A 23,065-nucleotide genomic window follows, 5' to 3' on the forward strand; every position below is an offset into this window, starting at 1 on the left:
CTGTGTGTGAGCTTTTCTCTCCAACGCCCTCTCCACCCCCTCCCTTCTGAGATGGCTGAGGTAAACAAGTCTCTGGCAGGCTTTATCTGCAACTTTGTAGGTTCTTTGTAATGCTGGAAGGGTTAATCTGAGGTCAAGTTGCTGACAAGATGGGTACTTTTAGTTTACATCAGCCATCACAGAAGGGAGGAGGAGGACACGGAGAGAAAAGCTCACAGACAAATTTTGTGTCTTCAGCAGAAAGCAGCAGCTCAGAACTGGGGGAAGGAGGCTAAATAGATAATAACAAGTATGGAAGGAATTGTTATTCTGCCCATGAGCAGCAACATACCGTATGAAAGGTTATGTTTGAGTGGAATACCCCTTTAATATCTAAATAACATTACAAAAATAAAAAAATAGTGACAATTGCTCCTTTTGTGGACCCTCCCACTTTATAATACAGAGTGGAGAAGTGGCGACCATCAAGGGGCTTCCAAGTGCTGCAGGGAATAGTGACCGGGAATAGACTGATGCCGGTCTATTGATGTAAAAATCTTAATGTGATGTACCTGCTGGTACATTCGTCTTAAAAGGTTGGAAAACCCCTTTAAGACAACCCATGGCTATATTCCCACTATGGGACTTCACTGTCATTTAGTGAGAAATGGCATCCATCTATCGATAATGATCATGAACATTATTTGTTTCACGCTAAAATCCCATAGTGGGAACATTGCCTAAATGTTTCCCTTTTATATATAACCTTCTATCACACTTCTTAGCCAGGGGAACACTCACCTCTTAGATAGGATTGTGTCAGTACCATGACCACATTCTATAAAAAATGATGGAATCTTAAGTTGTGACCTTTCTGTGCCCGTGGATTTTAGCCAAGTACCTAACGAGAGCGGGCCACCGGTTCTCAGTTTTAGCAATCGGCCACAGGTGAGATTCCTCTATTCACCCAAAGGCATCATCTGCTCTTTCTCCTCCGCTAGACAGCGGCTTATAACTGAATTAGCATTTTTAATATTACAAGTGGAAGGGATGTAATATTTATGTGAAAGTCACATTCAACTCAAGTAGAAGACAACTATGCGGCTTACCTGGGATTTTATTTTCGGTATGAAAGGGAAGTTTATGTATAGGAGTTAGAGTTTTTCTTAATAAGTAAAATATTTAGACCAGAGGCGTAAAAAAGACCATTTCCTATGTTTACATTGTCGGAAGCACATTTACAGTGTACTGCCGTCCATAGTCCCCCATATAGGAATGCTGGTGGTGGCTCCTAAAAAGAGGCTGATATTTGGTGGTGTAATATAAATGGAAATCAGCCGGTGGTCCTTAATTACTGCCAATGGCCCCACATGTTCCTCTTCTCCCAGGAGAGAATCAGGTTTCGCACCAGAGGTATTTAAATTACATTGCATATTTTCCCATCATCTGAGCTCCTAAAGGACCCAAATTAACTGGAAAAGCCAGGAAGATTCTATTAACATTTGTGCATTATTAGAACGCAGATGGATAGGTTTAGAGCCTTCACTAACTCCACTCATAGTGAATATTATACATACAGCCCCTGACGGAAACTGACTTTCTTTTTTTTACTGGTCGTTCTAACATGTCTAAATAAGGCTGGGTTCACACTATGTTTTTGCAATGCGTTTTTTCCATCCATTTTTTTTTTTTTTGCAAAAAACTGATAAAAAGCGGATGCATGTGTGCATCCGTTTTGATCAGTTTTTCTATTGAATTCTATTATTAAAAAAAAAAAAGGACACAAAAATAAGGTCGACTTTATTTTTGTGTACGTTAAAAAAAAGGATCCGTTTTAATCCTTTTCTTTTATAATGGAATTCAATTGAAAAACGGATCAAAACGGATGCACACACATGCATCCGTTTTGAATGCAAAAACATAGTGTGTATGTAAACATGGAAGATGGGATAGAAAGATCAGATTGATGAAAGTATGTGCGACACACCTGGGGGTCATTAGATTGGACGGGTTTTAATAGCTCTCATGGGGGAGGGATCAGTGGTATTTTATTTGCAGCTAATAAAGGGGTTATCCAGCGCTCTCCAGGTCAGGTGTGGTTTGCAATTAAGCTCCATTTACTCCAATGGAACTGAGTTTGAAACCCCACGCAATCTGGAGACAAGTGGCCATGTTTTTGTAGCGCTGGATAACATCTTTAAGGCCATGTTCACACAACGTAAAAATAAGGGCCAAATTACGGCCGCATTTGGACAACTACGGCCTGAAATAAAGAACATGATCATTATTTCAGGACATATTTATCCCGATATGGCCGTATTTTACGCTCATGCCATGTAACTGTAGGGGATAGAGAGGATGACTAAGGAGGCCCAAAAGGTCCTCCTCATTATAAATGGAGACCAATGCTATAAACTGTTACGTTCCGCGGAATATGTTGGTGCTATATAGATACATTTAACTATGACATTTATTTTCACATATGATAGTTGGAAGGGGTCTGTTGAAGATTCTAGGGCAAGACACCGCTTTAACCTTTTAATACCAGTATCCATGGGGTTTTTAGAGGGTGATCCCCAACAGATCATAAAGTGACTGCATATCTTCGGGTCCTTTTAGGTGGAGTGATCTTCGGTGCTCACTTGCAGTGCCTTTACATAGTATAAGTAATCGAGTGGCTGGGCCACACTAACGATCCCTGTATTGTTTGTTAGGCCATTTAAATATTTTTCTATTCACTGTTGCTCTGTCTGCACAGAGAAATGTGCGGCCGCTAAAAGATCGGTTGTTTTCCCACTCCTTCACTGATCGCTTGCACTTTTACACAGGCCGATTATAGGCCGAAAGAGCATTTCCAGCATAATCAGCCTGTGTAAAAGGGCCATCACTTTGAAATGGTAATACCCCTTGAAGGCTCTGCAAGCCACCTCTACTATTTGAAGCCTTAAGCTGGCCATACACATTACGCATGTGTCATCCAAACCTCTAAATTACAGCAACACTGGTCGATCATCTACTTTATTTGGAAGACTCCAGCTCTCCCCTGGTGCCATTTGTCAAGGGAAAGAATGGTTAGATACATTGTGTTTTTGCTATCCGATCTTTTTGTTCCATTGCCACAGCTTCTCTAGTGTTCAAGTGTTTATTTGGTCGACAGCTATCTTATGTGATTGGCCAGATTTTCAGATTTTCATGTTCCCACTACTGGAATGGGACAGATGGAATGGGAAAAGGAGTCCCTCTGTTGATAGTGACCCTGCAAATAATGATCATGAATAGAGATGAGCGAATCGGGTTCGGGTTCGAGTCGATCCGAACCCGAACGTTCGGTATTTGATTAGCGGGGGCTGCTGAACTTGGATAAAGCTCTAAGGTTGTCTTGAAAACATGGATACAGCCAATGACTATATCCATGTTTTCCACATAGCCTTAGGGCTTTATCCAACTTCAGCAGCCACTGCTAATCAAATGCTGAAAGTTCGGGTTCGGATCGACTCGAGCATGCTCCAGGTTCGCTCATCTCTAATCATGAACATTATTTAAAGCCATCATTATTAATAAACAGCCGTCTTTCCCGATAAAATAGAAGTGGGAACATAGCCTTAAGGGACACCGGAAGTAGAGCTGTTTCTTGTGTGTCATCTGCCTTCAGCCAATGCACATGGCTCCAACCCTCCTGGCAATATGCCATAATCTATTGGGGCATTACAACAATCCATAGCAGGTGTAGATACATTTTGGTAATATTTTTTCAAAAAATTTTATTTTCCTGTGAAAACTGAAGTGGAATGTAGACTTTCTGGTTAGGATTGATGTATGATAATAGTATGGGCTTTACCGTACACTACATTGTATACTGAAGTGTCATACAGAATATCAGCATCTACGTTCCATCAGCTCTCACCCTGTTTATACAGTGTATTATGAGCATTGTTATCACAAGAGATTTAGTGTGCACTTGAGATAATGCTCTCAACTTAAGTCTTCGAAGATACTACTAGACAGGCATAATGAAAAGATGTACAACCCTAGACGTATCATGTACAGGGTTCTGGGGCACACAGTATTTCATGTGACCAAGTTCCTAGCATAGATGGCTTGTTGGTTGATGGTAGTACTGTTGTTTGCTACGACCATTCTTCCCTACTAAATCTGAGTTGTTTTTTCCAATCCGTTTTTTTATCCATTTTTGCAAAAAAAAAAAAAAAATGCATTTGTGTGTATCTGTTTTGAACCATTTTTCTTTGACTTCTATTATAAAAAGGATCAAAACACATCCTTTTTTTGGCTATGTTCACACAACGTCCAAAGAAGGAAAAAGGCGTCTGCTTTTTGTGTTTAAAAAGAGGTCTGTTATTGCATCATTTTAAGTAACTTAAATAAAATGCTTTGAAGTCTACAGAAAACCGGACGTCTTTTTCACACATTGTGTTGAATGACGGACGTCTTTGAGGTGGACGCATTCAGTACAATGTGTGAAAAAGACGTCCGTTTTTACATTGAGTTCAATGCTTTTTAGTCAACACGCTTAAAATGATGCAATAACGGACGTCTTTTTGAACACAAAAACGGATGCTTTTTTCCTTTTTTGGGCATTGTGTGAACATAGCCTTTGAAAGCAGACAAAAATGTGAATGTTTTTTTGTGAAAAAACGGATATAAAAAACAGATTGCAAAAAACATAGTGTGAACCCAGACTTATTTTGAGGTGTGCCGGATTCCCACTGCGTTTTTTTTCAGTCTCATTTAACATTTTATGGGAAAAAACGGATACAATAGTTTTTCCATTGACTTCCACTATAAAAATGACGGTTTAAAATGGATCACTTTTTTTTTTTTTTTTTAGTGTACACAAAAACATAGTTGACCACATTTTTCTGCACGATAAAAGTAACCATATAGAAACGGATCCGTTAAACTGGCTGCAAAAACGCAGTGTGAATTCAGCCTAAACAAAGCAGGCAGCCCTGGACGTGCTAATGCACTTTGGTTGCAATTGCCTCTGCAAAATATACGGTTCTGTGTTTTTGTTTTTGTTTTTAAAGATTTTTTTTACTTTTTTTTTTTTTGAAATGCACAAATAATTTGGTTTGCAGTCACTTTGCTGGTGGTTAATGATCCCACAGACAAATGAAGCAAGAATACAGCAGCTATAATTTCCCTCTTGGCAAATGGTGGTGTCTCTTCAGGTTTCCTCCCTGAAATGGACAGCAGAAGAGGCAGCAGACATTGTTGCAGCATGAGCTATGCCTTCTCTGCATATGTGCATTCATACATATGGATGACATGTCTTTGTCTTTGAGTGTAAACACAAAGATGAGTGGAAGCAAGACGCTTTCTCCTCTCTCTCTCTCTCTGTGGGTTTGGAAATGATGGGAATACTGAGGGAAATCACAGATTGCATATTGCAGTAACCATTATTTGCATCTAAAAGGAACCTGGAAGAAACCTCCGGTTTTCAAGCTGTCATGGTATAACAGATCCTGGCACATTGTGATTTGTTGTTCCAAATAAAGCAAACAGTCACAACATGCCTGCGAGGGGGACGCGCTGGTATTTGTAGTTCTACAGCATCTGGAAAACTACAAAGATACCATGCCAAGCGTACCATGCCTAAGTATCCAGGGTCCTTTTCCCCCTTCATTGTGATGGTATACCTATTTCCTATCCAATTCCAACTAAAAAAAAAAGGGTAAAATTAGAAACTTTCATCGGTGGAAGTGTATACCGTCATCTGCAGAATTGCATACTTTCTGCACAGACTTTGTATTCATTACAGGAGTCTGGAGATAGTGGCTTCCACCATGTCAGTATTAGGGGAAGTAACTTTCTAACTATTCAGTCCAATAAGTAGAAAAAGAGCTGAGGGCACTCACTCGTGTGTTGCAAAATGTCTTTATTCCAAGGTGCAATTAAAAGCTCCGTAAGGTATATCTTGCTAGAGCAGACGGCATACCGCTTCACAGCGTAGTCACGATGGCCATTTCACGCGCATGCGCGCTTCATCGGATGGCGCCCCTCCCATAGGTCTCACAATTCATCTATCTGTCTGTTCCATTTCATATTTCTGACTGTGCAAACTTGTTTCCTTACAAAGAATTTCTGGTAAGCGTAACATACGTAGCGTCTGTGGATACACTGTGCGGCTGTGCCTCATCCATATGGATCTCTTTGTCTATGATTTTATACTGAGGCGTACACATATTTATAAATTCATATGCTATATGTTAAAAAAAACAACAACAGTATGTTCAGACACTTTGTATAACAGAGATGTACCATATGCTGGCACAGGAAATCCCTATAGATGTATGATATGAAGAGTCCCAGATGCCTCTGTACAGGGTCCAGGCATGTGGCTTTGTATTTTACAGACCGTAATACAGAACTAATGTTAATCTATGGGGATATGCATATGGATGTATAAAATATCATTGTAAATTAAAAGAAAAAAAAAAGATGCATTTGCTACTTTAATCTGTTTAATCCATATAAGTCTATGGCCATTCAAGTCTATGGAGGTGGCTTAAAATATGGATGTATTTTGTGATTATTTTCACCTGTCTTTGCAACTGTATTTTGAAGAGATTAGTAAAACACAACCACCTTCTTCCAGAGACAGCACCACTCTTTTCTCCCAGTTTGGGTGCAGGTTTTGCAGCTCAGTTCCATTTAAGTGAATAGAGCTTAAATGCAAACCACTAGAGATGAGCGAACCGGGTTCGGGTTCGAGTCGATCCGAACCCGAACGCTCGGCATTTGATTAGCGGGGGCTGCTGAAGTTGGATAAAGCTCTAAGGTTGTCTGGAAAACATGGATACAGCCAATGACTATATCCATGTTTTCCACATAGCCTTAGGGCTTTATCCAACTTCAGCAGCCACCGCTAATCAAATGCCGAAAGTTCGGGTTCGGATGGACTCGAGCATGCTTGAGGTTCGCTCATCTCTACAAACCCCGCCGGACCTAGAGACAAGAGGCCGTGTTTTTCTAACACTGAATAACCCCAATATCCTGTCTAATAGATGGCCCCATCAATATTCACAGTATGCATTTCAGAGCAAATACTGATGACATACAGATGCTATTTCATCTATTATACAGTCATATTTTGGATCCTTATTACGGGTGTATATATATTCGCTTGTATATGGCAGATCTTTTAGTGTGTTAATAATATAGGCTCACCTAAAAGGTATACCTAATATCAATTTATAGGTTACTTTCCAAAACCAGCAGAATTTTGTTGTTGTTGCTGTTGTTGTTGTTGTTATTGTTGTTGTTGTTTTTACGCTTCACCATTATTTATAATGAGTAAATCAATACACAATTCAGCGTGTAGGATTGTGGACACTGCAGACACACACATAAAATACTACTTTGGGTCCCTCACCTACTTGCATACAGGACGTTACAGCCCCAGGAACACTTTTATCTACTTTTCTCTTATTGGGTGAAATACTGCTTGGGGGCCCCCTAAGCACAGAAGCATGGGCGTCCGTGCCTTCTCCCCACCCCCTTTTGCTACAAATCGTTAATCCAAAAAGTTCAGTACTTGAAAAATCAATGAAACTTTTTGAAAAAGAAAAATTTCAGTATAGATTATTTAATAAAATGTGAAAGACTATTTGTATATGCGAAATCCTCTTGTCCCTCAATTCTTCTTTATCTAGACTCGTTCGTATTGTATTTCGCACGTGTTAAACGTTTGAGACAGGGGGGGGGGGGTTACGTTTTAGCATTTGGTATTCCCGGAATTTCCAGAAGGACCCCCACAATATAGCCGCAATCTTTCAAAAATACACAAAGATCAACAAGAGGAAAGTGTATCTACTTTCACAGCTTCCCCCCCCGCCCCGATCCCCTGCATCCCCCCCTCCTGCCCAAAGGTGCTGCTGCCGTCCTGACCACAACATTTTCTAAAATGATCTGCTGGAAGTAGTTTAAGAGAGATTGTTTTGTTCCAGCAGCTTTTCTCGCTGGCTGCCTTGTCTGCGAGCAGTGTGTGTATGTCTGCTGGAGACAAGCAGAGTGGAAATGTCAGGGGTCAGGCAGAAGGAGGAGGATCAGGTCATAGGCAGCTACTACCCCAGTGTGAGAAACCTGAAACGTGTTCTGCAGCTTAACTGTTTCTTCTCCGGCCTCCCCGGCCCAGCCAGACATTAGCCGCGCAGGCTGGATATTATGCAAAGTTAAATGTCCTGATAGATTCTCCTTCTGCATATTATTACCGCTTTGGTTTTACAAGCCGAAGCCATTTTCCTTTTAACAACAAATATAATACCACATTATGGTTCTTTCAAGCTGTTATTAATATTCAAAAGTAATAAAATGAATGTGATAAAACCAAATGTCTGTGACCTCCTCGCAGTTATGTTCTGAATAGCTAAACAGATCATCTCCCAAGAATAGATACTGAGCGATACCGGGAGCTCTCGTCGCTATAAGACGCTAGTGAATAGCTTCAATTGGATGAATGATCCCGAATCTATTGAAACGTAATGTCTGTTTATAGGCGGCTCGCGTCCGTAAAAGACAACAGTTTGCGGTCACATTTGTTTGACTATAACAAACAATTATCAGTTAGGAGATTGTAGCGAAGACTTTGGGTGAGGTTACTGGCAAAGGGCTGAGACGCGATACTGGGACTTGTAAAATATAACGTGCGTTCCTCTCGCTCGGTGACTTCAAGGGCGGAAAAGTGACGACGTGTCATTCACAATAGAACCAGGGACAATAGTGAAAAGATGTGAGTTAACAGATGCAAATTTACTGAAATCTTTTTGCAATGTCTGTCCCATAGGATCTAGTATCATTGCATAGTAAAACATCACTAACAAAAAGTGAATGTGGGAATCTTTATGTGAGCATTTGGCTCTCCTCGTGTGACGTTTAATGGCGCAGTGTGCAGGAGCCTTTAAGCTGCTGGGCTTTGGTGTTAGTGATGTGGATATGGGAGTTCCTTCACAGCTTTGTGTTATCAGTCCTGTCTTAGGGTCCTATTACACGGAGCGATTTTTAACGATTAACGACTAACTATAAACGATCCCAAACGAGATTGTTTATCGTTAACCTGAAATCGTTCACCATATTGCACAGAACGATGGTCGTTAGTTACGAACGTTGCTACTATCTTTATTGCGATCATTACTGTGATCATTTATTCCTTTTGATTCCAGCAAAACAATGAACCATGGGCAATTGCACTGAACGATTAGCGAACGAATGTGGAATTACGGCGAACGATTAACGATAATTTTAGGTTCAGATCTAAATCAACGATCAACAACATACAAACGATTTTTCGATTGTTGCCTGCAATTACACAGAACGATTGTCGTTTTAATTCGAACAATATAAAGATTTTTCGCATGATAATGTAATAGGGCCCTTATCCTCAGATTTGGGTAATAATTAGAGATGAGCGAACCTGGAGCATGCTCGAGTCCATCCGAACCCGAACTTTTGGCATTTGATTAGCGGTGGCTGCTGAAGTTGGATAAAGCCCTAAGGCTATGTGGAAATCATGGATATAGTCATTGGCTGTATCCATGTTTTCCAGACAACCTTAGAGCTTTATCCAAGTTCAGCAGCCCCAGCTAATCAAATACCGAACACTCGGGTTCGGATCGACTCGAACCCGAACCCAGTTCGCTCATCTCTAGTAATAATGATAAGTTCTTGGGCTAAGGAAAAGGAAATGAATGATGAAATTAGTTTTTAATGATAGAAGTTTGGGTGCTACAAGATCTAATGATTATGTATGTAAATCACCTAGAGCTCTAAAGGCCCTATTACACCACGAGATTATCAGCTGTATTTTGCTGATTATTGACCATTACGGCCGATAATCGCTTGGTGTAATAGCTAGTGTTAAAATTATGTCTGCTGATCCCTGTCCTTGAACATGTTGAAAAAAACTTCAACAAGCCATCACTCCGTGTAATAGCAGTGGCGGCAGCAGACCACCGCTATCTACTATGGGCTCCCCAGACATTCTTTAGATCTCTAGCTTCCTGTGTCCCCCCGCACTTACCCATTCGCTGTCAGCAGGTGTAATAGCGCCGGCGGGGAGCGAGGAGCAAGCAAGTGCTGATTTGATGGGTCCAGATCGGCCCTTGTAATAGGAGCGACGGCAACAGACCACCACAATCACCTATGGGCTCCCCAGACGATCTTTAGCTCCCTAAACCCCCTCCCCCACTTACCCACTAGCTGTCAGAGCATGTAATAGCGCCACTGGGGAACGAGGAGCAAGCGCACGCTGATATGACAGGTTGGCACTCGCTTGCCCCCCCTGTGTATAAGGCCTTTAGGGTCCTATTAAATGAGTAAATTTTTCGTTTTCGCCGATTAACGATAAACGAACCCTTTTGGGAATGACCTGAAATCATTCACCATAACACACTGAAAAATAGTGGTTAGTAACGATTACGATTACTACGACCATTTACTCCTTCTGATTTCAGTGAACAAATGAAAAAGATGTGTACATACACCGAATGGGATTTTATGGCCAGCTAAAAAGAAGCCATCAACGACACACAAACGATTTCATTGGCTCTTTTACACTGGACGATTATTGTGCGAAAAATCAATTTATGGTTCAAATTTTAGCAATATTATTTCCATGTGTGTATGGAGGCACTGCAATTGCTGCCGTGATAATTGAAATGTAAGCTAACATGCTAAAAGTTGTGTTGTCAGACAATTGTGGGGATCATACCATGTAAATAAGCCAATAGTCAGATGGTAGCCTGGAAACGACCGGTCTCCAAATGTCACACTGAGATGTTATGGAAGGATCGATCATTAAGTCCCGGCATGGTAACGCGTGCTTAAACCCAACATAGAATTTATAGCGTACAATCCCAGCCCGATAATTAGTACTTTAACTCATTATTGACATCTGCCATACATGTCTGGCAGATGTGCACTGGGTAAAGATGGGGCAGGCTCAGAATTTGACCCTACTGCATATGCATTGGGTGCCAGATGAGGCCTGCTAGCTATGGCTGGGATTGGAGGTAACTCTGAGAAGATTTCTCTTTAGGTTAAAAATGTATCCAAGAGGTTTTTCCACCAAAGAGGAGATATCAAACATGGTGTAAAGTGAAACTGGCTCAGTTGCCCCTAGCAACCAATCAGATTCCACCTTTCATTCCTTACAGACTCTTTGGAAAATGGAAGGTGGAATCTGATTGGTTGCTAGGGGCAACTGAGCCAGTTTCCCTTTACACCATGTTTGATAAATCTCTTTTTTTAAGCCTACCTTACCTTAAAAAAAAATAACAATCTTATAGGATTTTGATTGATTGTGTTTTGGCTAGTAAAATTCCTATACCCGGGGTCAGCTTTAGAGGCATAGCTGCTCACATCAGTGGAGATGTGAATCAACTGACCAAAAGTAGCCGCATAATGGAACACACCTGCAGTTGGCTGAAGCAGTAGCAACTGAACCATAAACCAGGGGTTGTAGTAAACCTTCTTAAGGGTACAAACCCACACACCGTATACGCAGCAAATACGCAACAAATACGCAACAAATACGCAGCAAATACGCAGCAGTTTGATGGTGAAGATTTAATGCTGAGTTCAGTTATTTAGATCTAATCTGCTGCGTTTTTGTTGCGTATTTGTTGCGTTTTTGCTGCGTATTCGCTGCGTATCGCAGCAGTAAATACGCTGTGTATACGGTGTGTGGGTTTATACCCTTATGGTGCAAGTGGTTACCAAGTGTTTATCTGTGTTGTAAAGAGAATTGCACAGTGTCAAGGTCAAGTTGTGTACGTAGCCATTGTGCTGTTGCTACTGCTGCAGGTTAAGCTAAGCAGTTTACTGTAAGAGGTGCTTCAACTAAACAGTCCTCATTCAGTTGTCCCTTGAATTGGATTCCCAACAATGTTGGCCACAAAGTGGTCATGGACCACACTCTAACCTAGTTTGTCCTCATCTGCACCTGGACAGATGGAAATTTATTGCGAAAGATAATTGTCATGAGACAGGCCGCATGCCCAGCCTTCTGGACGTGCCCTGGTAACCAGCCCCGTTGGTTGCTAGGAATGACCCGGCGGCATCCATAGATACCATTGCCGCGCCCAGAGCTTCACTGTCTCTGGCCTGACGGCACAGCTGAGTGATATTATTGTTTACTGACTGGCGTCCAGCACCGCCAGTCAGCTGTATAGTATGGAGTCTTAGTCCCCAATCACATCCTGGGGCTGGGACTCCAGTCTCCATAAAACTACTCCCCTCATTATTCTCTTTGCCTGTAATAGAGCTTCCTTGTGAGAGTAACTAAGCTAGTGTTTATCTTAATTGCATTCTCTAATAATCCTTATTTGTGGTTTTGGCTTCCCGACTATTCTTCTGATTCTGTACTGTGATGACCGACTGATACCGACCCTTCTTGTTGACTCATTGTTGATACATTGTGTTTGTTTGTCCTGTCCGTGTTTTTGTGTTTCCATCTGTTCAGGTTAGGGACTGTCACCCAGTTATCTGCTGCCGTCTAGGGTAGTTGTGGTAAGTAGGCAGGGACAGCGAGGCGGGTGCTAGTACCTGTCCTTTTTCTCAGTCCTGTTCTAACAATGGTGGTTGTAAGTGCCACCAAGGCCACAGTTGATTCAGTCAGCAACCATGAGCCATCTTAGGTGCAACCTAACTTTCTGAAGGTTTCAGAAAAGACTTCTAAAGGAAACAAAGTTGAATTGATATTCTGCAAACCATTGATCTGTGCAAGAACATTTACTCAATGAGTGTTAAAGCAACCACCAGGGTTATTACAGCCATGTAAGAAAGGAAATTAATTTATTCTTTGCACCAACACATTCCCAAGGCATCCGGTAAAGTGTGACCCCCTTACAGATGGGAATGCAGAGACCCTGTTAGAGAACACCTAAACTTAGTTTTAGTATTTAGGAACCAAGGCAAATATACTGGTAACTAAATTCAGATATGTCAATAAAGCAATTTTAAGCAGTCAACTAAGAAACCTTGTCAGAAGGTAAAAGATTGCACCATATGTTCAGATAACATATACCTACTTCCATCCAAAGCGTGATGACTATTGATGTCTTATAATTTATCAAGCTCCTTGCTGCAGCCTACTAATCTCTGGGTATATTTGTTAGGCCTAGGGATCTCTTATTGTGTCTTATGTGCTAGATTTTGCACCTAATTTTGCATGTAATTTATATATGATTATTAAGCAATTTAGAGATTTATGTAGCTAATCCGCAACTGCCATAAGCAATACAGCAATATTTATGTGCCATTCTGCAACTTTTATTTTGTTTTGTTTTTTATGTATTTAATACCAGTTCTTTGCTTTTATTTATTTTTTACGTTTATAATGAAGCTGTGATTTATTAGTAACCGACAGAGATAAGCGCAACTTGAACATGCTTGAATACCAGTTGGATGTAGCCCTAGGGATTCTGGGAAACATGGGTACAAACTATGGCTATGTTCCCACAATGTAAAAAAAAAGGGCAAATAATGGGCGTTGCATGACAGGGGAACAGAACCATAGGCTGTATCCTTGTTTTCCCAGACTCTTTAGGGCTGCATCCAACTTCTTCAGCCACCGGTATTCAAATGCTGAACAATCGGACTCGAGCATGCTCCAGTTCATCTCTGGTAACCAAGTAAATGGTCTATTAATTTTGCCAATGTATGTTGGTTTTTTGGATGAACCTTGAAACTTACCAGTGCTGGCACGGGGATGCTGGTGGTGCGGTCCTTTTCTTTGAACTGCCACCTGATTCCCACCCACAGTGCCGGTCTGTTTCTAAGCACTGTCCCAGCATGAAGCACAGGTGGCAGGCCTGCTGGCCCCTAGTGTGATTAAACCCCCTCTCCTCTGTGATATGGCTCAATTAGAATCAATAGAGCTGCGTCACAGAGAGGAGATTGTCACACTGGGAGCCGACGGGCCTGCTCACAGTGCTTCATGCTGGGACGGTGCTTTGGAATAGACCGGAACTGTGGGCGGGAATCGGATGGCGGTTCAACTGCACCATCGGCATCCCAGTGCCAGCACCAGTAACTGTCAAGGTCCATCCCAAAAACCAACATACACTGGCAAAATTAGAAGACCATTTACTTAGTTACCAGAGATGAGCACAACTGGAGTATGCTCGAGTCCGATTGTTCGTCATTTGAATACCAACGGCTGAAGAAGTTGGATGCTTCATGCCGGAACGGTGCTCGGGATTAGACCAGCACCATGCGTGGGATTCAGACGGCGGTTCAAAAAAATGACCGCACCTCCGGCATCCCCATGCCAGCGCCAGTCTGTTCCTGTAAACAGTGGTGCCTTTAAATTGCATCATATTCCCCCAAAAATAAAACCTGCTACAATATACCGTTTCTATAGCTAAAATTTAAGGAAGAAGCGAAACGCAGTTAACTATATGCTGGGCGAAGGCGCATGGAAGTCAATAGATATAAGTCACTCGAAAGTGTAAAACCTCCTCAAGCAGAACAAAAAAGTCATCCTTTCTCCGCGAAAACATAGCAGATAGTCGTCGTCTCTTGGAGTATAGACAATTTATTGCACTTAAGAGCGCTGGTGTTCTATACACATCTCGGAGATCAATGCCGGCGTTATGTCGCTGCAGAGGAGCGCAGTACAAGGCGTCCCTTCTTCCTAAATCCTTCCGCAAATGAATGCTAATGCACAGTATTTATCTAGGAAGAAGTCCACGTTCGCGGGACAAGACATCATTTTAATTGTCCCACCCCGCTGGGTCTGTTGTTGTTGTTATCACTATAGTACATATGCTGTTATTTTAGCCATTGACTATTATGGATTACATTACGAGACATCAGATTATTGCGTCTTTGTATGGCGGCACAGAAAAGCTGTTTTTGCAGCTGGTTCAGATAGAGGAAAATCTCTTCTTACATTTGACACAGATCATTAAGCAGAGAGTTTAGGCCCATTACGAGCACAATAACACATGTGTGTTAACTCCTCCTGTTGACACTGCTTGGATTATAATGTAATATATGTGCAGTGAGTGATGTGACAGGTATACCTATGTGGCCCTTATGTAAAAAAAGAAAAAAAAAAAGCCATCGGAGGAGTCGTTCTTTGTGCTGACATGTATCATTTAGCTCCGTTACCAGATCCAGGCTTCTCTATGATGTTCACAATCGCTTTGAAATGTTATACAACTTTTGCTTGACGTGTGAACGCCTGACACGTATAGATTATTTAGACGGCATTGTTTGTCGTTAGTCATCCTATGGTGTCCTCGGCGCTCGTATGGAAACGCAGAAAGGGAAGACCGTTAACCCTTTAGGCTTCCTGACCATTCATTACGACTTCCTCGTGGTGAAGGATGGTCAAGCTCCGCGCAGACTTTAGAAAAGAGTTCAAAGTCCTGTACCCTGAAGAAGTCTAAAAACCTTTTGTCAGGATAGACAAGAGGTAGTTCTGTACGATACAATAGCTGCCTAAAGGTGTCCATACACAATAGATCAAATACTGATGAAGGAGAAGACGTTTGAGAATAATAAGGCAAACACTTGGGTGAAATGTCAGTTCATGAGGTCTTTCCTTATAAGAGGCATGGAAAGTCTGCTGAAAAATGGGAAAAGAGTTGGATATTTTTGACGAGTCTATTATTTCCAGCTCCTTAAAGGGGAAATACCAGCAGGTGAGATAAATCTAATCTGCTGATGGCTCCCTATTGTGCATCTTACCTTCATCCTCAGCACTGTTCCTGTGCAATTTTAATGTAGTGCTCCATTCGGTAAGGCTGTTTGGAGCACCGCCGAGCCCCCAAAGGGCCAATCCAACCCAGCTGGCCCACCCCTCCAATAGATTATCAATGGAGTGGGCTGGCGGGGACTGAGCAGTGCTCCAAACTGCCCTACTGTACGAAGCATTACATTAAAACTGCATGGGAAAGGTGCCGAGGATGAAGGTAAGAGACATACCTTCATCCTCAGCACCCTGTGCGCAATAGGGATATATCAGCAGGTTAGATTTGTTTAACCTGCTGATAGATTCCAACATTTATTTTTTGCCCTAGTGTATCGGCATTGTCTTTGTCAGTTAAAAAAAAAAAAAATCACCTAGACCTCCAGATTTTATTTCACTTTGTAGGGGTACTCCAACAAAAATGGTTTTAGAAAGTTATAAAGATTTGTAATTTACTTCTATTAAAAAATCTCAAGTTTTCCCATACTTATCAGCTGCTGTTTGTCCTACAGGAAGTGGTGTATTCTTTCCAGTCTGACACAGTGCTCTCTGCTGCCATCTCTGTTCGAGACAGGAACTGTCCAGAGCAGCAGCAAATCTCCATAGAAAACCTCTCCAGCTCTGCACAGTTCCTGTGTCTGACAGGGGTGGCAGCAGAGAGCACTGTGTCAGACTGAAAAAACAGAAACACAATTTCTTGCAGGACATACAGCCGCTGATAAGTACTTGAAGACTTGAGATTTTGTAAATAGAAACAAACAACCAAATCCTCGTTAACCGTTCGCTAAAAACTCGCAGATCGATTCGTGTAAACAGTCTTTCACTGATTCACCCTATGTGTGAGATAGGCTTAAGCGATCTTAAAACGATCACACAATAACGATTTTTCCAAACGATATATCTTTCCGTCTAAACGGTGATCGTTATAAAAAAATACATTGTTACTTTAAAATCGTTAATCGTTCCATTGGGCGAATTATCGCTCCGTTATTCTGGCAGTTTAACTCACTACATGTCGCAATCAATAGTAGTTGTGGCAAGCACAGAGTAAACTGACAGGTGCTGCAACTCTTCCGTAGCGGCCGTGGTAAATCTGCCTGTACAGTCTGCTTCAGGGAACACATAAACATTCCACCAACAGTTATTGGAGATGTATAGACACCTTAACACATGGCCAACTTTTTTTTCAAGCAGTAGCAGTCTGTCACTGGTTGGGAACCTTCACATAGGCACATCTGACTTCAAACCCAGCTTTTTTGTGTTAAAGGGGTAGTCTGGCGAAAATCTTTTTCTTTAAATCAACTGGTTTCAGAAAGTTATAAAGAGTTGTAAATTACTTCTATTTAAAAATCTCCAGTCTTCCAGTACTTATCAGCTGCTGTATGTCCTGCAAGAAGAGGTGTTTTCACCTCTGTCCAAGACAGGAACTGTTCAGAGCAGTAGCAAATCCCCATAGAAAACCTCCCCTGCTCTGGACCGTTCCTGTCCTGAACAGAGGTGGCAGCAGAAAGCACTGCACTGTGTCAGACTGAAAAAAAAACATCACTTCTTGCAGGACATACAGCTGCTGATAAGTACTGGAAGACTGGTAATTTACAAATTTAAATCTAATGTTCTAAAACAAGTTGATTTGAATGAAAAATATTTTCGCTGGAGTATCCCTTAAGGTTCCATATACACCTTAAGGCTATGTTCACACTATGTGAACATCCGCCCGTTCCGTGACCCCGGCCGGGTCACGGAACGGCCAGTCTTAGTCCGGATCATCACGGCCGGTACTTAAGTACAGGCCGGATGATCTTTCCTCCGTGGAGCTCTGATGCGGGCGCATCAGCACACACCCGCATCACAGCTTTCCATAGCCCACAGTGAAGCAAGCGGCCGGAGCCGCTCGCTTCACTGTGTGAACTGCCAGGTCCTTCTGCAGACAGAATTCATTGAATTCCGTCCGCAAATAATGGACCTGTCAGTTGTTTGTGGTGCCACATGGGAACCGGCCGGAGCGTATACGATGTGTGTACGCTCCGGCCGGGATCCCATAGCAAACAATGCTATGTTCCACCCTGCAAATCTACGGCTGTAGTTCTGCAGTGAGAACTACGGCCGTAGATTTACGTAGTGTGAACATAGCCTAATTAAAGTAAACGTAATAATTTGCATGAGATTTTTTTTACACTACTGATGTGGAGTTCCCGGTTGCACAGTCCATTTTTCTAAATGCCCACCAGTTCCCGCTATCAGCACGCTTCATGTGCACTTCAGCCCGCTCTTTGCACTTGAGGGGGGCACAGTGCCCCCAGAGTAACAAAATTCCCTCCCTCCGGTGACGCTGGTAGACTTGATCTCAATGGAAGTGTGTCACCGAAGAGAGAGAATATCGTTACACTCAGGGCGCTGGGTCCACCTCCCCTGCAAAGAGTGGTCCTATTTGCTTATGAAGAAACCAGTGCCGATTGCGGAAACTGGGCAGCATTTGAAAAAAGGACCAGGCCACAGGGATCTCTGCATTGGCACCGACACGGTAGTATAAAAAACTAATATCTTATATGAATTGGTACATTTGCTTGAATAACTGTTGGCTGAATGATCATAAGCTCTTCTGTCCTCCCCCTAAACGTGAATGTTAAAGAAGTCAGGTGAAAATTTTTATTAAAGTATTGTTTTGCCCCCCACGAGAGTTTTACAAATTACCTATATACACTTATTACGGTAAATACTTATAAAGTGCTTTTTTTTCCTGCACTTACTACTGCATCAAGGCTTCACTTCCTGGATAATATGGTGATGTCACTTCCTGCATAACATGGTGATGTCACTTCCTGGATAACATGGTGATGTCACTTCCTGGATAAAATGGTGATGTCACTTCCTGGATAACATGGTGATGTCACTTCCTGGATAACATGGTGATGTCACACCCCGACACTCAGAGCTGTGCTGGCTGTGGCTGCTGGAGAGGATGATGGCAGAGGGATGCTCAGTGTCCCTCCAGTGTCCTATGTCCCTCAGTGTCCCCCTGCCATCATCCTCTCCAGCAGCCACAGCCTGCACAGCTCTGGGAGTCGGGTCGTGACATCACCATGTTATCCAGGAAGTGACATCACCATGTTATCCAGGAAGTGACATCACCACGTTATCCAGGAAGTGACATCACCATGTTATCCAGGAAGTGAAGCCTTGATGCAGTGGTAAGTGCAGGGAAAAAAGCACTTTATGTGCACTTAAGTGTATATTGGTGATTTGTATAACTTTTGGGGGGCAATAAAATATATTAATAAAAATTTTAAATCTTAATCTTTAAGCTTAAAATCTCCTTTAAGCTGTGCATAACATATCCCCTATGGAGATTGGAGGGGTCAGCCGCCTATAAACAGAAGGTGGAACAGTAAAAATCCATTACGCCTGATCCCTATCTCCACCGACACCATCTGTCAGTGGCTGGTTCGTCCCACTTTAGTATAATGCCCGTTCACACTACGGAATCAGAGCTGAAATTCCGGAATCCCGACCCACGGACTTCGCTCGGAATCCCTGCCTGTGGACTCCGCGCCGACTGACATCTGTTTCAATGAGAGACCTCGCGCCTCTCTGCTGGAAGAATTGAGCAGAGAGGCGGAGAGGAGCGAGGCCTCTTATTAAAACAGATAGCAGGCGAGATTCGGCCTGGAGTCCACAGGTGGGGATTTCGAGCTGAATTTCGGCGCCAATTCCGTAGTGTGAACGGGCCCTTATATTACTGGTCATATGCATGCCGTTTATTTGTTGGAAACATTATTATGAGTAAGGATCGCCTCATGGTAAAAATCAATTTTCCCGGCCTGTATGTCGATTTCTTATCATTTTATACCATAGCAAAAGAAAAAAAAAAACAGAATAAAAAATAAAATCTGTGTAAGCATATATTACTGAAAGCGTTTGATATGAGGTAGTCAAGGTAGATAGCAAATCAGATACTCCGTCAATATATGAGAGGTGACATCTTTTAAGATTAGATATTAAGGGAAAATTTGCTTTAAAAATAAAGCTTTTTGATAACAGACATAATTGTAAGTTTTTGTTTTTTTCCATCTTGTCAATTCCGGGCTCACCTTTGCGAGTAGTCTAGAGAAATAACACGCCGGTGTAAAAACGGAGAAATAAAACTTTATTAGAATAACCACAATCACCTTGAAGAGTCGGATTAAAATATCACAACATCTGCATCTCCATATTCCATCAGGGAAAATGAATCTATGGTCGGAATCTCTGCTTGTAGTAGAAGTACAAGTTATATATTTTCTCCTGCTGTGCTGACTGGTAAAATTGATTGAACTCCTTTTAATTTTAGGGAAGAACATTTGCTAGGGTTCTGTGTAGCTGCTAGCTGGAGTTTGCTACTTCTGGGAATACAAATTACAAGGATGCCTTAAAGACGATTGAGAGATAATTCAAGGTAACCAAAAATAAACAGCAAGAGGCCGTGTTCACACACACTGTATGTTAAAGTATGTTAACCCCTTCACATCAGCCATACGGCTATATACATTCCTGCTGCACATACCCCGTGCAGCGGGAACATACTGTATATAAACATTCCTGACTTTGAAGGGGTTTTAATGTGTGCAGGGCCGTTTTAATTTGATCGGCCCTGCACACATTACTGTCCCCAGACCCAGTCATAATGACAGGTAGCCGCTCTCCCTAAGCTGCCTGTTATTAACCCCCTTAAACCCCCTCGCAGCGTTTAAGGTAGTCAGTGACAGGACAAGCTCCTGTCACTGACTGACTGGGTCCTTATCACTTGTACTGGCAGGTGGGGGTAACACACTTACCTCCGTCCTGTCAGATCTTCTATCTGTAGATAGAGTCTGCTTTCAGACTGTACAGATCGCAGATAGTACTGATGAATGCTATGCTATGGCATAGCATTAATCAGTATACGCAATCAGAGCATTGCATATATAAGTCGACTTATATATGCAATGCAAAATGCGTAAAAAAAAGTGAATAAAGTTTTAAAACATTTAAAAAAAAAACATAATGAAATTCCTCAATAAAGATTTATATTACATATTACATATCGTAGCATGCGGAGTTGTCCAATCTAATTAAATATAACAATATTGTTTCCAGACGGGGAACGGCGTAAATAAAAAGTGTGTGGTGGTGGTGGTGGGGGGGGGGGGGGTTAACACCATGATTGCTAATTTTTAAAAATTATACACCAATGTGATAATAATCAATAAAATGGCGCAAAAAGCCCTGTAGGTGAATTAAAAGCACTATGGCTCTTAGAAGGCGGGTAGGAACATTGCTTCAATTTGTACCCAGAAATTTGGGCATCAACGACCTCCGGCCATGAATGGGTTATATAACAGCCGTTATTTGGTACTCAAACAACAAACAACGTTAGAAAATCGTTGTGTGAACATAGCCATAAGATAATGTTGATTTTATTGCCGATACAGTTAGCAGCCAATTGCTCTGGTGCTACCATCTAGAGTATGTGTTTTCGGAAGGTATTTCATATATCTATAGCTGAGGGAGATGTATAGAACTATTAGCCGTGTGTTGAATGAAAGTTCCGACAATTGCAATCCACATAATAGAAGGTAGATCAGAAACAATAAACCAAAACAGCCAATTCCATTTCCTGTGGAGCTATACCGCATTATGATGATCAATAATCTATTCCATAACATGCACAATATGCCGTCCTGTCAGAGAATCCGAGGCTCATATAGTGTCAGGGCTTATTTGATATTACTACCACGTTTGATAACCATGTCTGCTGGAACCTGTTACCGTGCTCTAAATAAATCATACCCACAATGATTTTCTGTCACGCTATGGAAAATGGAAAAAAAAAAAAAAAAAACTTGTGTTATTTTTGAGAACTAGATCTAGACTTGGAGAAATGTAAACATCTGTTGCGGAATTGGAATTAATTTGCGCCTGCATTGTTTCAGTTTATCTCTTAGTCAATGACTCCCTTGTAACAAAGATACGTAAACAACTCACAGACTCATTGTGTTTGGGATCTTCTCGACTCTCGACTCTCTCGTTCTTAAGAGCAAATCCTTCGGAAAGGCCAGTCTCTTAATATTAGAATCTTATCTGCCAAAACCAATATGTCAGAATGTCATGTTGAAGATTTGTCAAAAAGAAAAAAAAAACACCCACCCCCCCCCACATGCAGGCATATTGCTACGTCTTGTCCTAAGGCGGTGAAAATATTCTATGCTCTAGTTTTTCTTGCTTCGGTGCTGGGCGCAGTTTGTAATTTCTGCAAATGAAGTAAACGGAGAAGGGAGAGTAACTGTATTAATTGCTATCCGAGAACCAGGCTGGTCCCTGATAAACCATTCTTGATATATGATCCAAATGAACTGATGTTGCCTTAACAAGATCTCCAGCGGTAGGATTTACGCCTGGCTGCCTCTCGGGGATGGCTGTTGCATACTGGTCCCATGCTGTGTGAGGGTATGGGCAGCCATGGAGCAGTAGCTGATGGTTTGTCAGAGCCTTTGAAGAAGTGTAAGGGACAAGCCCCCGGGCAAGTAGCCTTTCGAGGGATCCTCACCTCCTGTTTGTCACTTTAATCTCGTGAACAGGCTCAAAGAAGGGAGCTGATTCTTCCTCAGACCTTTACACGGCTATACTCTTTAAAAAGTCCCCACCTTTGATTCAGATTTCTTCTGACAAAAACAGTGCACAAAGACTAACTAAAATCTTATTGTTCGTCTTAGCATTTGAGAGATCGCAAAGAATCTTCACAGTTTTCTTGATAAACAATGTATGTATAGGTGTGTATCTAAATTCCCAAGGAAAGTAGCTCTTTTTGGAGAAAATCCGAAAAATTCTGCCAGTGTAATAAGACCCAACGACCAAACGATAAAGAAAAGAAACCGATAATCGTTGTCTTTCAACATGTTGAAAAATTATGGGTGGTAGTGTGCCGATTGTTTACAAATCTGTTTGTATAATAAGTCGTTCGCAGGTAAATCATGCTGTGTGGAACGATTAATGACCGTTAAAATTATCGTTTTTATCGTTTACAACAGTAATCGGTGAATGTAATAATATGGGGATCATTTTCTACTATTTTTTCTACTATCGTTTTCTATCGATTGTTATAGCGAATCTTTTACTCTATGTGTAATAGGGCCCAGTAGGTTCCAGACTTAAATGGGATACTTGGAGGGTAGGGGGTTACAGTTTATACTTATACAGCTGTAAATTTTGTGTTATATGCAGAAGAATGGGCTGCTGATGTATACCGCAGCTTGTCCCTGCCGGACCTGTTCATTTCTGTGGGCCAAATGGAGTCTAAAATTGACTGCAATCAACTTATTTGCATTTAGGATTTTCTGGTCTGTCTAACCGGAGGAA

The 23,065-nt window shown here is 41.8% G+C and overlaps 1 protein-coding gene across 2 annotated transcripts in view; it reads left to right on the forward strand.

Annotated features, from left to right (window-relative positions):
* The window catches only part of MN1 (MN1 proto-oncogene, transcriptional regulator), a 56,530-nt gene that overhangs the window by 25,035 nt on the left and 8,430 nt on the right, over positions 1–23,065 (forward strand). Inside the window, exon 2 of one of the 2 annotated variants that reach the window (XR_011362102.1) lies at positions 20,022–20,126. The exons of the other annotated variant lie outside the window; for it this stretch is intronic. The gene's annotated coding sequence lies outside the window, so the exon portion shown is untranslated. The remainder of the gene's footprint in view (positions 1–20,021; positions 20,127–23,065) is intronic. 2 annotated transcript variants of the gene reach the window in all.

This window comes from Dendropsophus ebraccatus, chromosome 3 (assembly GCF_027789765.1).
Source record: "Dendropsophus ebraccatus isolate aDenEbr1 chromosome 3, aDenEbr1.pat, whole genome shotgun sequence".
Lineage (NCBI taxonomy): Eukaryota > Metazoa > Chordata > Amphibia > Anura > Hylidae > Dendropsophus > Dendropsophus ebraccatus.